Source organism: Pleurodeles waltl, chromosome 8, assembly GCF_031143425.1.
Source record: "Pleurodeles waltl isolate 20211129_DDA chromosome 8, aPleWal1.hap1.20221129, whole genome shotgun sequence".
Taxonomy (NCBI): Eukaryota; Metazoa; Chordata; class Amphibia; order Caudata; family Salamandridae; genus Pleurodeles; species Pleurodeles waltl.
In genome coordinates this window covers 351,114,391-351,133,072 of record NC_090447.1, presented here as the reverse complement: position 1 = coordinate 351,133,072, position 18,682 = coordinate 351,114,391, and positions in this window count along the sequence as shown.

Genomic DNA, 18,682 nt, shown 5'->3' with positions numbered 1-18,682 from the left:
GTTCTTTCTTGTCCATTTCATAATGTTTGAGAAGGTTTGTATGAGTCATGCTGCTCTGATCGATTATGCTCAACTTTTTAGACGATGATCTCTGTGCCTTCCTGATCCCAATGTGTGTCTTTAAGCATATGTTATATGTTGTTGTGGCTTCTACAATTTGGGCAAATGATGTTATTGTTTCTGTCATTCTCCAATTGTGTAAGAACTCCAGTTTTAAACAATATCCATATTCACAACACCATTCGGGCTCTTAGTTTACTTATTTCGGGCAATTGAGGTTCAAAAGGGATGTCTGATGGCCTCACATCCTGGATTTCTTTCCTCTTATATGTTCCTAATTCTGATGTGGTCCCGGACCACACATCATGAAAGGTTGTGTCATGGCCAAGTATGCAGCCTGGAGTTAAGGACATTAGAAGTGCTTTTAAAAGCCCACATGCTGAAAAATATTGATGCCTTCAGTCAGGTCCCAATAGTTTTGACAAAAAAAGAGCAGGAGAGTCCAGCCAACTTTGAAACAACAGTCCTGCTCCCTGTGACTTTATCCCGTGCCACCATTTTTTGTAGGTATAAACACAACATTCTTGCTTGACTATGAGCAGGGAAAGACATGTGACTTGCTGCAATCCAATAAGAGTTTGACTTCTGTGTCTGGGTTTTTATCACTGCTTTCAGAGAACACAGTGAGGTGCTATCATAGGGGCTGGAGATTCAGTGCATTGTTTACTGACTTAGGGCCTGATTACGAGGTTTGGCGGTCGCCTGACCGCCATGGCTGCTTTGGAGTTCCGACTGCTGTGGTCATGATGGTCAGACTGCTGTATTTTGATGGCAACACCGACATGGAACATTGTCCGCCTTGGTTCCGCTGTCACACCCGAAAAATCTAGACCGCAACGGTATGAACAATGGCAGAAGCACCTGTTTGAGGGTCGTCTGCCACTGTTTCCCGACAGACATATTACGATGATGCCTTCCTTTGATGTCTCCGTGGCTGTCCAACCATCACATATCGGCTGGCGTAAAGGACGGCATAAAGGCACAAACTCACCTGTAGGCACCTACACATAGCCCATACCAACATGGAGTCACTACTGCACGTCATGCCAATGCTCCTGCTGTTGAATGCATGCCGAAATTGACGCTGTCATGGACGCACTCGAGGTAAGACAAATACTCGTGCAGAATCACCAAATGCTATGTAAATAGATGAACCGCCATTCAAACATAGGAAGGATGTGCTCTGTGCTGAAATAACATACAGTGTGCACCTGAATGGAGTCGCATACAACGCAACACACAAACACAGTCACACAACAGCAACCTATGCACAATCAACATACAAAGACATGTGTTCACATTCCAACAGCAGAAAGAGCGGGCGATTTACACCAATGGAACATACATCAGCAAATCAGATGCAGCAATACACCTACAGTCAGACACTCAAAATTTCCACATGCCATGTACTGGTGTGGCATCACAGTCACACACATATGGATTTTGGTGCAAAGAAAAGCAAAACTACACCACAATACCCTGAAAGTGAAGTATATAACAACCACTTTGTCTGAAATTGTCACACAATGTGTATGAAGAGTATGTGTCAGACAAACAGGCATAATACACATTGTGACCAACTCATGCTGGACAACCATAGGGACATAATTGAAACCCAGGTTACCACTGACTCTGTCACACCTCAACTCAAGGATTCATAAACAAGGTTTAGCACCACAGGAATAATGGCCTCAGGAGTCCCAGGAGAACAATACACTACATCCAAACACTAGTCTATGTGGTTGGTATACATGCAATTGACAGACCAGGAAGTCTACACACTAGGAAAACCATAGGTCACAGAAACAGGTAGGTGTATGGTACACACACCATCTGGGACACATGTCCACCCAAATGGACAAGTAGTTAGCACTACTGATCATCCCCCTACTGTACCAACTAAACCCCAAGTTGCCATACAGGAACAAACTGCCCCATAAAATGAATGTGGGGGAGGAGATTATTTGCCGGGGAACCATGAAGTGGGCCACGCAGGTGAGTTCACGCATTAACTTGGAAATCTCTGGGGAAGCCCCATGCTGTTTTGTGCAGGTGGAGGGAATAGTTGAGGACCATGGCCTTCTGATGAAGGACTGCCCCTGATGTCACACACCGCCACCTCTAGATTATCCCTATCTGTCATAGCTGCCAGTGTTAGTGTACTTTATTTAATTTTTTCTCTCTCCCTCTCTTGATTCACCTGTTGAATGTCCTGTTTTTTTTTTTTACTGAATGATATAAATACAGTTAAAAAATAGAAAAAGAAGTTTTATCCAAAATGTGACAATTATGTTTCAGTTGTTTCAAATCTTGTAAAGTATACCAAAAACAGATATTGCACAATGTACAGTACAGTGCGTTAAATGATGTTGCATAGACCTTTAACTTGCACAAAAGTTTTTTTTTTTTTTTTTTGCAGTTTCCTAGATTGTAGCTCTCACAACGTCCACCTTAAATGTTATAAATCCCGTTATATTTTGCGAGATTAATGAATTTGTAATTCTGTATTCCAGTTTTAAAATGTTGTGCTGTACATGAGTTTATGCCCTCACTAAGAAGTTATTCCGCCTAATTTGTTAAATTTGAAAGGAACAGGCCCATACTTGCGATTCGTGCACATACTTCGGCATTAATATAAATCCATAAAGCATAAATCGGCCTTCAAACACCGAAACGGCATGCTGTTATAGGTCTCGGCTACAAACAGCTTAAACTGCTTGAAGACAGCGGCGGCGGCTGTAAATCTCAAGAGGGTGGCGGGCGGGGGACAATAAATTAATAATAACAAAATAGATTGACAGCAAAACAAATAAATAGATGTGCACATTGGGCAAGACAAGATGAAATACTTACTATATGAACATAAACCAAATATATTGTCAAATGCCTTAATGTGAAGGCATATATATACATACCCAAAACATCTCACCCTTGTCTTGCAGAAAACAGCACTGGTATCAAAGTCGCATCCCAATAACAATGTGAAGCAGCTATCAGGTAGGTATAAATATAACTTAAATTAAACATCACATGCCACGTAGCCACAGTAGAATGCTGCAAAAGGAATGGAAGGACCAATGGGTCAACACAGAACTTTGGAATCATTATTACTACATTGCAGTCGACGTAATGAAAGCACGTGGCCAGTCCAACAGTTCCATGGCACAGCACTGTGCCAAATAACTTGCCTCAAAATATACACTGCTGCAGTACCTCCAAAGGTAGGGGCATCTAGGGGCAAACCAGGCACCTCATGGGACATACCTGTGGGGATTTGGGTGGGGAGTGGGCTTACGTTTGGGAGGGGTTGGCTTGGAGTCCGGTTTGGGAGTGTGGATTTAGGTCTGGTAGGGGTGGTCTTGGATTGTGGCTTGAGAGGGGTGGTCTTAGGTTTTGGAGGGTGGGGTTTGGGTTCAGGTGTATCAGGTGGGGGCTTCAGTTTGGTACTGGTCCGGGTACAGTGGGCTTTAGAAGGGGAAAGGTGAGGATCAAGGGTGGGCGTAAAAGGGCTTGGAGGTAGAAGGAAGGGATTTGGAAGTGGTGGGGTGAATTTTACTTTTATAGGGGGGATCTACATGGTAGGGCAAGGGCAAAACTGACATCCTCCTTGGGAAAATCGGTGGGGATTGAGGGAGAGGGGCGGTATCAGGAGGTTGAAGTAGTGGATTGTGTGTGAGTGGATGTTGTGCCTGATGTTGCCTGGGTGTGTAAAGTGTGTGCATGTCTAGCTGGTGAATGTTGGGTGTGCGAGATCAGGAAAAGTCTTTTCTTAGGTGGGACTGACTTGTCATGACTGGCACATGTGACTGCAGTGGTATTGGTTATGGATTTTGCTGTACTGTCCGCGAGTGAGGTGTGTATGATGCTTGTATCCTTGGATAATGTGGTGGAGTCTGTGGGTGTACCTGTACTTTTGGTAGTGTGCGTGGATGTGTCCTGGGTGTCTGCAGATATGCTGGGTGTGCTGATCATGTCTGTGGTTGGTAGGGTGGTGGATGGCGGTATGAGTGGTATAGTGGAACTGTGGTGAGTGGCTGTTGCTTACTTGTCTGTTTGTGTGGCTTGGGTCGCTTGTGTATGTGTCTGATGAGGTGTGTGAGTACAAAGGTGTGAATGTGCTTTGGATGGGTCTGGGGGAGGGGTTTGGGAGTGGGAAGAGGAAGGTGGTGGGGTGGAGGATTGAGTGGGGTGGATGGCTGCCATCAGGGAGGAGGCCAGGGCCTGAAAAGATCTCTGTAGCCCACACATTGCACTATGAATGCTCTCTGGGTATGCAAGCATTTCTTGCATTTGGCTGCTCTGTGCCTGGATGGCATTCATAATGATGGTTTGGCCAACAAAGATACTTCTCAGGAGGTCAACAGCCTCCTCACTGAGAGCAGCAGGGGCACATGGGGTAGGGTTGAGGTGTCTGGGGTGTAGGAGACAGCTCGCCTCTTGGGGAGCAGCCACAGGCATCTGGGTGGGGAGCAACAAGGAGGGTGGAGATGGGAAGGAGGGTGGCGGACAATGAAGGAACTGGAGCAGGTCCAGATGTGTCTGCCACCACTAGGGAGAGTCCACTGGAGGTAGACTTAGTAGATGACGTTCAAGAATCGGTCTCCTCCATTGCACTTCCCTCACCCTCCAGGCCACTGGGTCCCTCGGTGTCTGATGTTTCGTGACTTGAGGTCCTGTGGCTAGATGCTTCCCCACTTGGTGGTGCCGTGTCTCGTCCACTGATCTGCAAAGATGCTGAAATGACAGATATGTATGGGATGAGTACAGGTAAACAACAGTGAAGTCAATGCAGGGTCACTATGTACAGTTGTCTACACACAAAAGACCACACATTAAAAGCAAAAAAAGTGGAGCTTCACAAGTATGCTTGGTACATGGTCTGTCTACAGTAGCACACGTGAACCTCTGCATCATAAAATCCCCACACAACATGACTGGAGTGGGCCATACAATAGACCTCTTGAGCATGATGGCTAACTGTTCACAACCAAAGGTATTTTAATTGTCTGCACAAAACCATCTACATGTTAACAGGACATCTAATGTCATTGCACCTTACATCCTCACAGTTGCCTACATAGATGTAAGGTCACCATAGCCACCCATGAATGTATCACTAATCCGGAGGAGATGATGGGGGAAAAAGGCAGCTATGATGCTGTATGCAGTCCTATAGCTTGAAGATGACCTGGTACTGACCACCATTTCACATTGTGCTAATACACAAATGAGAAATGCATATTGCTTCACATGTTGTGTCCCTCTCATGCCAATTCCCATGACATAGAATGCCCATTTTCCTCAACTGTACAGAAGTGGAAGCTGGAGTATATATGCCAACATGTCTGGTACATGTCTACACACATGACCATTGTGACTGGACTTTCTGTAGTCCATGGAGGTCAGGTATCCTGATTGCAAATGCTGTCTGTCTCATGCATCCAATGTTGCAGTACGATGCAACTCAACTAATAATGTCCTAAAGCCTATTGAAAATTGCGGTACTCAAGTTGGGCACCTCACAATAATCTGACTGGGAAGGCACAGCACTGTATCATGTTGAGATGCACAAACCCCTCACACCTATTTTGGGAGATGACAATCCAACATGTCAATCAAAACAAATCACAATTGACTCACTGATGATACCCAACTACCTGGTGATTCACCTTCAGCACTGTTATTGTGCAAAGCACTGAAAGGAATGTTACAGTTGTATGGCATTGAGTCACACATGGTGACGATCCAACACAGTTTGCACAGTCATGCATCCTGATGCTCCTACATATTACCCCGACCCATTACATGTAGTATTTAGTCTGGAAAGGTTGGACTCACACATCTAAGTGGACAGAAGCTTTTGTGGTTAAATAGGTGACCAGACATACCAATTATATATATTAATATATATAATAATCTAACATACCAATTACATTGTCACACATAATCAGTGTGACATACTGGCACAGATGTTTGCAGGACTGCCACAATACTCCATGTACCTACCTTCAGCATAAATGAAAATCTCACACACACATACGTGGCACATACAAGGCCTACATGCTAGATATTTGTTTTCATCGCTGCTGTCCACAGTGTATTTACAAACAAAATGTCTCTGTGTACTTGTTACATGACTAGGAAAGGTATTGACTTGACACATCCACAATGGGCACTGATTGCTATGTAAGATGTATGTGGACAGGATCAAATGAGGGACATCAGTGACTCATGATCACAGTTGACCTGGTCAGTGCATTGCTCTGCCTCCCGTGGCTCCACCCTCTAAGTAGAGCCATTTCCCTTTCCCTGGTGCCTCTGAACTCCTGACCCCATCAGGAGTTCGAAGCCTTTCTCCACCCGCAGGCTTCTGCCTGCACCTCATCCCTTGTGTCTAGTGGGAGAGCTCTGCTTTCCTACTAGGCTACCTTCTGCCTCTCTCCTCCTTTTCTCTGCTTTGCTGTGCTCTCTGCTCCACTACTGTCCCTTAGTGCTCCTTTCCCTCGTTTTTCTCTCACTCCGCTCTCTCTCTCACCTTCGCTCTTCCTCTCTCTCTCTCTCTCCTGCCATTGCTGTCCCCACGGCTCTGCCCCCTTTTTCCAGCTCTGCCCCCTTTTCGCGCTGTTTTTCATCCCCCCACCTCCCAGCTGTCCTCTCCTCCCCCCCACCTTCCGACTTAATGGCGGCCGCTGCGTGGGCGTGCCGCTGGCAAGCCCATCTGTGCCTGGACCGCGCCCAGCGCCAGAATCCCTGGCTCCCATCCCCACCACTGCCGCCACCCACGTCTTCACTACGCCGCTACCACCCTCCGCGCCCTCAACACCGGCCGCTCTCCTGCCTGCCTTCAAGCCCCCCACAGACCACCTGTGGACCCTTCTCCTGCCGGAACTGCACCTTCACCAGCCTCCACGCCAACGACCCACCCACCAAGGCAGGACGCAACCATCTCAGATGTATCCTCCTCAACACCCGCTCCGTCTACAAGCACGCAGTAGAGCTATGGAATTTACTCGACTTAGCCTCCCCAGACGTCGCCTTCCTTACCAAGACCTGGATGAACCCCTCCTCAGTGCCTGACATTGCCATAGCCATCCCGGACGGCTACAAGATCACCCGCAGAGACCGCTCCAACAAACCAGGAGGAGGCATCGCCGTCATCCACAAGAACACCCTCAGGATCACAACCAACACCGAAGACACCCTCAGCACCGCCGAACTCCTGCACTTCCAAATCCACACTGACCCAAACACCACCCTCCGAGGGACCCTCATCTACAGACCCCCCGGCCCACGACAGTAGTTCTGCAACTCCATTACCGACATCATCAGCACGCACACTCTGGCATCCACCGACTACATACTCCTCGGAGACTTAAACTTTCACCTTGAGAACACCACCACCCTGCTCGACAACCTCTCCAACCTTGGCCTCAAACAGCTCATCACGACACCAACCCACTTTGCAGGACACACACTCGACCCTGTTTTCTCCGCGAGCAATCACGTCTCTTTCAGCCACACCACCAAACTCCACTGGACAGACCACTGCTGCATCTACTTCTCCTTCAAGAAACCCACAACGCACCACTACCCACAACGGATCCCCCACCGCAGTTGGAACAAGGTCACCGAAGACCAACTTATCGCGACCCTCTTCCAGAACCCACCCATCAACACCACCAACACTGATACAGCTGCCCGCACCTTCAGGCAGTGAGTCAACACCTGTGCCAATACTTTCGCCCCAATCAAGAATCCCTCCAATAGACGCACCGACAGAATGGCCTTCTGGTTTACCGCCGACCTCCAGGAATCTAAGCAAAGCTGTAGAAGACTCAAAAGAAAGTGGCGCCAAGATCAGACTCTGGACAACCACGCAGCCTTCAAAAACGCCATCCGCCAACACCACCAACTCATCTGAGCTGCCAAAAGAACCACCTTCAAAGACCGAATCAACAACAACGTACACAGCCACAAGGAGCTCTTCAATGTTGTGAAGGAACTCTCCAACCTCAGCTCCAATGCCAATGACATCCTGCCATCCCAAGACCTCTGCGACTCCCTAGCCTCCAACTTCCACCGCAAGATTGCAGACATCCACAATAGCTTCAGCACCCAGACCCCCCGGAAACCACCAACACCACAGATTCACCTCCGACCACCTTCCCTGAGAGCTGTAAACACACCGAGATCAACACCATGTGCCCCCACACCCTATGCTCACACCTCAGTAATGCTGGAATCCGCGACAGAGCCCTGGACTGGGTCACCTCATTTCTCACCGGAAGAACCCAGAGAGTCCGCATCCCCCGATTCCGTTCGGAGGCCACTGAAATCATGTACGGCGTAACCCAGGGTTCGTGCCGCAGCCCGACCCTCTTCAATGTCTACATGGCCCGCTTGCTAACATCGCCCGATACCTCAACATCATCTCATACGCCGACGACACCCAGCTGATCCTCTTCCTCATCAAGGACTCCGCCAAGACCTACCTCCACGAAGGAATGAAGGCCATCACTGAATTGATAAAGAACAGCTGCCTCAAACTCAATTCTGACAAGACAGAAGTCTTCATCTTCGGCTCCACCCCCTCTGCATGGGAGGACTCCTGGTAGCCTGCCACTCTCGGAACAGCTCTGACTCCCACCAACCACACATGCAACCTAGGATTCATCCTGGACCCCTCACTATCCATGACCCAGCAAGTCCATGCCATCTCCTCCTCCTGCATGCTATGAAAGATCTATAAATGGATACCCACCAAAACCAGAAATACAGTCACCCAAGCCCTCGTAAGCAGCAAACTGGACTACAGCAATGCCCTCTACGCAGGAACCACGGCCAAACTCCAAAAGAGGCTGCAACGCATTCAAAACACCTCCACACGCCTCATACTGGACATCCCCCGCCACTGCCACATCACAGACCACCTGAAAAACCTGCACTGGCTCTCAGTCAACAAGAGAATCACCTTCAAACTCCTCACCCATGCTCACAAAGCACTGCACAACACCGGACCAGAATACCTCAACAGATGAGACTCCTTCTACACCCTGACCCGGCATCTCCGCTCTGCCGACCTCGCCCTCACAACCATATCACGCGTCTACAGAACTACATCTGGCGGTAGATCATTCTCGTACCTCGCCGCAAAAACGTGGAACACTCTTCCCACCCACCTGCGTCAGACCAAAGACCTCCTTCCCTTCAGGAAACTTCTCAAGACCTGGCTGTTCGGGCAGTAGCAAAACACCTTTCCCCTCCCCTCCTCAGCGCCTTGAGACCCTCACAGGTGAGTAGTGCGCTTTACAAATCCCTGATTGATTGATTGGCACACCAAGGACAGGTAGACTGTCTATGCAATACAGATGACAGATTAATGACTTAAACACATACATGGTGCTGTCCAGCGGTCTAGCATCTCAAGTACTCCTGTGTTAGACATTTTTACATCCCCTTGGCATATATTTGGAGTGTTAGTCCCAAATTGTAGACTGCTCACACTATCCAAAGCTAACAATCCACAGCTGAATATGTACCTAAAAGAGTTAATTGTCATTTGTACCTAAATGCCAATGTCTAAGTGGTATGACGTGTCCTGATGCATGCTATCTGAGCCTCATGTCATGCTGGACACATACATGTGAAATTGGAGACATGCTCAATTCAGAACTTGAACTGCCCAGCTACTGTGCACATTGTAGGTACTGAATGTCCTGAAAGGATTTTGGCATCTTAACACTAGAGTGATACTCAGCAAAAAATAGATGCTGGCAGTGGGATGGACAATGCACGGTAGGTGACAGGTATGTGGCCTCATTCACATGAGTGGCAGCAGTGAAGGAAAACCACACTTACCAAACTGTAGAGAAGGGGGAAATTCCCAGCTGGGTCTCTGCAATCTTCTGTGGCCAGCGTCTCAGATCCACCCACTTCTTCCTGCAATGGACACTTGGCCGGGAATGGACCCCCAAGGTCCGCACCTTCCGGGCAATAGCTTTCTATATCTCTTGCTTCTGATGGGCGTTGACCTGCATGGATGCAAAACTCAAATGATGTGGACAATTTAGTTCCTCATGTGTTTAAATGTTTGTTCATACATACATTCAGTACACACCTAGAATACGCAGGCACAATTTGAACAACCAGTAGCTGAGGAACATGTGTGTATGACACAGGGACATGTGCATATTTTCATGGATTCTAAAGTGTGCCGTTCAACACTGGTCACGGCTACCAGAGGATGTTATCAGACACTGTCAGAGTATAGGCCATGTAAGGGAACTTGTCATGTGATGTTTCCCAGCAACACCATCACATCTCAATTTTAAGCACCTGCCAAGTGTAAGCTTGTACATGAATGCACATATCAATGACACCCAGGCAAATTGCTCTCCTGTACACAGTACAGGGAGGTGTCACCATTGACAAATGCACAGTCCTACAAAGGGCATGCCAATATAATGGCAATGATGATTGCTAAGTGTAGCTAGGACTCTGGGTAAAAGTGTGCATGACTATGTCATATTCTGTGTCACTATCATTTCAAGTAGCAACAAGGTATAGCCATTAGCAACATATGGGATATATAATGACACATGTGAATCCCCTACAGCAATGTCTTCAATCATATCAAGGTATTTACCTTGCCGTCGGCCATCTGTCAGCAAGATATTGTGTCCCATTGCATTACCTATCATGATTGGGCCATTCAATAGCATTGTGGGTCAGTCACTGTATTGAATGCCCTGCACTGAAGAGACATGGATCAGGGACAGGTGTTATGAGACTGTCATAGATATGGGCATATGAAGGGCCACACCTGTTCAGTCAAATGTTCATTAAATGGAATAACTAATATGTGACACACAGATTAGTAAATCCTCAACCCTAACTTATATCATGAGGGTGTACCCAAGCCAGATGTAACACCTGTACACCCGCTGTGATCAACAACCAAGAAAATGTCTGTGTGAAAGGTGTTGGTCCGATGCCTATCTTATCTACTCCACTACCATTATCTTAACATTTGGGCAATGTTATACACTGTGAGTTTGCATTGGTAGACCTTGTTGCCTGCATTCTGTGTATGAAGGACATACATGAGTATTGCTGTACATACACTGGGTTGGTCAAACATACATCTTGTGAGCTGCAGATGGGAACAATTATGGGCTGAATGGCACTCTGAAGGGATGTGTGAGCCACAACTTTGGTATATGGGAAATACTCAGGCTCTGAAGTGCCTTGAGGTGTCTTTGTTGACTGACACAAAGCTGACTACCACACAGATGGAGCACAGCTGTACTGATGACACGCACACCCTGTTACTCAACTTAAGTTAGTTTGAGGTGAACCAACGGTGATCTTCAGTTAGGGGATGTACTTGTTTGCTAAGTCAAATTGCAGGTGCAGAATCATGTAACAGAGGGTGTACTTTTTTCTGCTCACAGGAGATACAGCACAACCACTCATTTTGGGAGTAGCACCATACAGACTCACAAAGGCACATATACACATGTGAGGCTGACTATGTAAATATGGGAGGATTCTTACACTGTACATATTGAGTACATCTCACTACCTCCTCTGGTGAGTCATGGAGCTGGGCATAGTAGGGAAGGGCCTCCCCAACCAGCTTCTCCAGTATGTCTGGTGTGAAGGCAGGGGCCCTTTCACCTTCTTGCCCAGGCATGATTGCTCCCACTGTACACACACAGCAGCTAAGATGGTGGAGGTGTTGATGGCAGCAGTGTACAGAGGCAAGTGAGGTATGTTCCAGAAATCAATGTAAATGTATGTGACATGGGGTTCACCACTGCAGACAGACACAGCCATTGGCGGATGACCGTCACAATCAGCTGTGTACACCGTGGTTGTGACCGCCTACCGTGCAGTCAACTTCTGCTAGCGGTGGGCGTTGCCAAAAGTCTATTTCGGAAGTCAGGCATCTGCCATTACGTTTTTTGACTATGCAGTGCAAAAATACATTAGGAGAAGCTTCAGAACTTTGATGTAGGTGTACTTACACCCCTACATTGCTTGCCCCTCATTAGAATGTAAGACATGGCCACACATATTGATTTATAGTGTGTTCCTAGCCATGAATACAATGTGTCTGCCGTGCAACATCGTCAGCCAACTGCAGTTTAAACACATACATTGGTGCTCACTGTGGTTTATTATCTGCACATGAACTCTATGTAACCAGAGCACATACAATGGACACATGTGTAGGATTACAAGTGTATGTTTTCATGGACGTTGAGCAGTAATGTGTTGTGATGTGCAATGGCTGTAGTATGTCTTGTGTCTGCCACTTCATGTGACACACCTCAGCCATGTATGTGTACCCACTGTGTGTGTATAAGTATGTATGTTTATTGTCCACATGTAGGTTACCTGGAAGAGGGAGGTTACGAGATCCACCAGTGTACCGTCCACATCCAGACCTGGGACCATGGTTGAACGTCACATAATCTCACAATACTGGTTGGATCATCAAGCAATTCAAGACCTCTGCCGTCAATTGCTGCCAGATCTCATGCCACAGAACACAAATCCATACTGTATACCACCAATCAATACACTAATGGCAGTTTTGCACTTTTTTGCAATAGGATCCTTCCAGTTCATAGTGGCTACTGCAGGTGGTATGTCCCAAACCATGTTCAGTTTTGTGTTAAGAGATGTGCTCTCTGCATTGATGAGACATGTTGACCACTACATACGTTTCCCCAGATGTGAGGAGTTGCTAATAGTGAAGCATGGATTTTATGGATTAGCACACCTTCCACATGGAACACATGTTGCTTTGGTGCCACCACATAACAGGGACCAAGTGTATCGTATTCTGAAACACTCCCATTCCATCAATGTTCAGGTGATCTGTCTGGCAGATCTTTACATCTCCCAAATGTGCGCCATGTTTCCTGGGTCAGCCCATGACTCCTTCATCCTGCGTAATAGCACAGTTCCTCAACTGATGTCTCAACTGTAAGTGGACAGAGCACGGCTTCTTGGTAAGTGTCATTAGTGAGAGCTCTGTATGTTCAATGCCTGGTGGTATGAGCAGAATATGTGTCTTACATTGTGTCCTATTCGTCTCATCCCACACAGGAAACTCAGCCTATCCAAACCATCCTTGGTTGTTGACACCACTGGGGAATCCAAGAATGCCAGGTGAAGTTCAGTTTAACGAGGCACATGGCAGGTCAAGGCAGCAAGTGGAGCAGACTTTTTGCCTCCTGAAGGCAAGGTTTCATTGTCTGGACCAGACTGGTGGAACTGTTTGCTACTCACCCAGGAAGGTGTGTCAGATTACTGTGACCTGTTGTATGCTCCACAACATTGCAGTTTGCAGGAACATACCTTACATCGCAGAGGACGATGAGGCTGGGGGCCACACACGTGTGAACCCTAACCTGCCAGATGATGATGATGAGGAAGGAAGTGGTGAAGAGGAAGGACTAGACATTCGTTATGATGTCATCAACACCTACGTCTTGTGATGGTGAGTAGCTCAAGGGATGTCAGCTCATATATTGGCCAATATACTCCTGGTGTTTGCAAGTGTAGAGTAGAGTACTTGGGTATATGTCTGTCCAGGAACACTGCCCTTTCATTTTCATATAATGGGTTGTAATTTAGCAATTTCCAAAATTCTATGTGGTCATGCAGCTCTCATTGTGACAGATAAGTTTCCATTACTGTGTTATCCATTGGTATAGTACGTGAAACCTCTTCCATTTATGGTCTACAATCAGTTTCATTCTTCTTTTATTACAGGTGTCAACACCTTGCCATCATCACTTAGGCTTGTCGGTGTTCTGACACGGTCGGATTAGTAATGCAGTTCTCACAGGCATCGTGGGCATGGCTTGGCCCAGGAAATTTGTATTCAGACCTTTCTCCATTTCTACCTGAGTCATATATGCATGCACAGTGGTGTGATGGAAGTGGCATGGACTTCATATTGGTACTCTGATGCATTTGTTTTTTTACCACTTGCAAAATGTACATCATACCTGGTGATGTTTTGTTTCCTGTAAACGTATTGTGCATGTCACAATACATTGTCAATGCATCAAAATGTGGCTGGACTGTTTTAATTTGTCTGCTGTGTTGACATTTGGGCTGATGAAATGCTTGTACCACCTGGCATCACTTAGTTGGAGACATTTCATTTGCTGCAGACACAAAAGTTGGTGTAACTGATGGGATGGTTCTGAAAATGTTGCCTATTGATATGCTCATGTTTGAAATTTGTTATGGTTGTACTGCTGAATTGTAAAAGATGACTTCATTACAATTAAACTTATGGATCTATTGTTAATCTTGATGTACCCTGTGTACATTCCTCCGGTGGACAATGGGTCAGAACCTAGACGTGTATTAACATCTACAACATGTGTCTTGTCAGGTGCCGTCTCCTATGATCCTAACATGTAGTGGATTTAATAAGAGGTATTCTGATTCCTAAACTTTGTTAACAATTGTCTTGCATACCTGTCATTGTGGCCTGGCAGCAGTCATGTCATACAAACTGCATGCTTGCCTCATTACCCTCTTAGGACCCTCTTAGGATGTGCAGGACCCACATGGAGTAATTCATGCAAGTGTGTGCCTGTACAATAGAACTTTGCAGTTACAGACAAGAGACACATTGGTTTTGGTGACTAACATTTATTTGTGTGGACAAAAATATTTTCATAGATAGGTGCTAAAGGGTTTTAACCAAAAGGTATACAGGTAATTTGTGGTAGATGATACACTATGGGTAGATGCCACAAAATCTGAAGTTCATAGTCCTCCTCACGTCAGTTAAAAAATGTGGCTCAGGTATAGTTTAAAAGAGTAAAATGCCAACACAAGGGAGATTTCACGTATTAGAGTTTTTGCTGGTGGTGTTGGGTTACTTGCCATCCAATACTCCCAAAAGTTTGCATGGATGTCCCTGTCTGCATTGGTGGGGGGATCAGCGCCTGCTGAGGCAGGGGTGTCTGAGACTGGTGTGTCCTCAGGCAGGGCCTCTCTCCCTGTGGGTGCCACAGATGTTGGTCTGGATGGTGGTGCCACACAGGGAGTGGTGGATGTTGTCAGTGTTGGCCTGCTCTGGGGTGTGAGACTGTCCCTCAGAACTCCTGTGAGGGAGGCCAAGTTTGTATTGCCCTTGGCACAATGTTCTCTCCACTGGTTCCTGGAACCTCAGTTTCAGGAGTGGTGTTCTGTCCCTCCGAATCCAGGACCATGGGGCACGTGATGGTGGTACCTGTGCTAGGTACACAGGTGGGGGGAAGTTTCTGTAGATGTAGGAGCTCCAGGGCTGAGAGTTGTTGCTGTGGTGACAGTAGTTGTCGCTGTTACTGCCTAAAGGGGTAGACCAGGTGGGCCAGGTTCGTCCTCCACGTCCACATGTCCAGGAGTTTTTTCATCACTGAGGGTAGTCATCTAGAGGTGAGTTGGCAGTCTGGTCAGTAGCTGCTGTCTGGGTGTTTGATGTTCCAGATTGACCTGTTAATAGATGGGAGACATTGTGTAAAGGTCAACCGCTGTTACCACATACACAAGCCTTATTCGCATTCAACATTATCTCAGTAAATTTGTGATATTGGCACTGTTCCCATGGCACTTGTGGTATTAACTTGACAAGTGATTAACTTTAAATTACTATTTCAGGGAAGCAGCACATTAGTTGTGCAGTAGATTTCCACAGTAGATGTAGATACATACAAGTCATCTATCTGCATATTTGTAACCAGTGCTGTAGGATACAAATTTGTATGTAGCCATTCCAAGGCCTAGTTGTGTTAGCCAGAGGTAGCTACACAATTATCACATGGGTGTAGTTGTCAAACACTTTTGCTCAGTGGATTTTGATTGAGCTTGCTGACATGCAATCTGATGAGACATCTCCAAAGCCTTACATATACTAGTTGTGCCCACTTGCTAAAGTATCATGTGTGTCCTTTACGGTCCTTAGGGATTAACAGCACAGGGGAGAGGTTACAAGACATGTTAGTTGCATATGGAGTGATATGACGTGTGTTGAGAGGCCATGGAGGTGTTTGAGTGGCAATGCAGTGTGGCCTGTTGATAGAGAATTACGGGAACAAGGCCTCTTGGTAGTCGTTGCCCATGTGACTACGTGTGTGTCACTCCCACTACCCCCACTACCCCCACAGACGTCCTCCCAGAGTGAGCTAGTAGACTTGAGAGAAAACATGTAGTCGTTTGGCTACCAATGCAGTGTGGCCTATTGATAGAGAGTTACAGGAAGAAGGTCTCCTGGTAGCTGTAGTCAGGTCACCCCACTTCCAGCCAGTACAGATATGTTTTTTTATTTGACATTTTATATGCCAGACAGTATTTAGGTTGGAAAGCACATCTCACAGTTGACACATGCAAGTAGTCATGGTTTGAGTTTGTGGACTTTACCTTAACAGCCCTCTTTGCAATCCTTCACATTTGTCTGAGATGGCTACATGGAATGTTATGTGGCACACTGTACATTTCGGTGATGACATCTCTACTAGTCTGCCTATTGCATCATGGTGAGATGATTAGACCACACAATAACAAAAAGGTGAGGAGTGGGCATGTAGGTAATGACGCATTTTTCACTTTGTTTGAGTTTGGACTTACCAGACTGTACGCCTCCAGGTATTCCTGTCACTCCCTCAGGATACAGGATGGCCAGTATCTTTTCTTCTCAGAGTAAGAATTTTGCTTGTGGAGTGAGAGGGCCACCACCACTCCTCTGGGCCTCCATGTGTTGCCTGCTGGCCAGGGAACGTACCTGTGCGCTGAGGTCCCTCCCCCTCTTCCTAATATCCTCCTTTGTGCGCACGCTGTTGCCTACAGCAGTGACCCTATCAACTATCCGTTGACGCATTTCCATTTTCCTACTTTTCCTATGGGGGTTTTTGAGTCGTGACATTGTGTGAAAACAAAAGGGGGATGGTGCTGATATGTTGGAAAAGTGGATGGTGCAAAGGTAAATCTGGATAAAAAGTGTGGTGTGTGTGGGGGTTGACATGTGACTGTATTTACATGTATGTATGAAGTGTAAAAGTGCAATGTCAGCGTGTCTGTAGCTCTGCTGCTAGTGGGACGGCAAAAGACCATGGTTTGGTTTTAGATGTGTCTTATAGTGTGCTGCTCAGGTGTTTCCACTGGCCCAATATGTGTCAGCTGTGTTATTTTTTTAACTATCCAATGGGCAGTTGTCTTCTGATTTCCTAGCTGCATGCTGCCGCAGTCAACCGCCATTACCTAACAGCCACGGTCATCCGCCATTTTTTGACCGCCATGATCAACTGCCAATGGTTCACTGCCACTGGGAGTTCACGGCGTCTACTGTGCCATTGTAATATTGTTGGATGCTCTCCAGGGTCTCTGGTGGTGTCGAAGTACGGAGCGCCTTGGTTTTCATCCGCTGCGGTGCTGACGTGACGACTATTGCCTTGATGACCGGCGTTTCTGGCTGTACATTGTAATATGGCGGTCTACTGGTGCCGGCCACGGCGGTCTTTGCTGTCCTCCACCACGGTTCTTTGACAGTCTGTCCGTGAAACTCTTAATAAGGCCCTTAATTTGCACAGGGAGGTGCAGGTGGTGGGCACTCAATTTGGTTGAACTGGGACTTGTGACTCAGAGCAAGAGAGAGAAAGACAGAAAAGAGAGAAACAAGGAAGAAAATAGCAACAAAGAGCGAAAGCATGGATGAAACATATGGTGGTGGTAGAAAGGCATGAGGTACAACCTACACTATGCAAACTTGGCATTCAGCACTGCAGTCAACAGACTCAGCAGCAGGTTCCTAAGGAAAGTGGGGGCTTATAGGCTAGGTGACTGGGCCTCGCACTTGGTCACTACTATTTATGGACTGAAATTTATTGTTCTAAGAATGTCATGATGTCAAAAATATCACAGACATATTATTGAAGGTAAGTATATTGTTTTTAGGTCAAAACCTACCAGACAGCACTGGTTGCAAAAAGACTTCTTCAATTTGTTAGTTTTATTTTTTAGGCTGTTCAGCTTGAGTTATTCCATCCCGTAGAGCATAGCCTGTTTACTATACACTTCCACAATTGCTCACTTTCTGTAAACAGGCCTATAAATTGTGTTCTTATGTTGTCCTTTTGCTGTGCATTCAAAGACAGAGATCAAATATCAGGTTCTGACAAGGAAAGGGCTCCCGTCATGCTCCGTGACTGAGAGCCTGTAAATCAAATCAAATCAAATCATTAACATTTATAAAGCGCGCTACTCACCCGTGCGGGTCTCAAGGCGCTAAGGGGGAAAGGGGGGGTTATCGCTGCTCGAACAGCCAAGTCTTTAGGAGTCTCCGGAAAGCGGAGTGGTCCTGGGTGATCCTGAGGCTGGTGGGGAGGGAGTTCCAGGTCTTGGCCGCCAGGAAGGAGAAAGATCTCCCACCCGCCGTGGAGCGCCGGGTGCGAGGGACGGCAGCAAGTGCGAGGCCAGCGGAGCGGAGGGGGCGGGTGGGGACGTAGAAGCTGAGGCGTCTGTTGAGGTATTCCGGTCCCTTGTTGTGGAGGGCTTTGTGTGCGTGGGTGAGAAGACGGAAGGTGATCCTTTTGCTGACTGGGAGCCAATG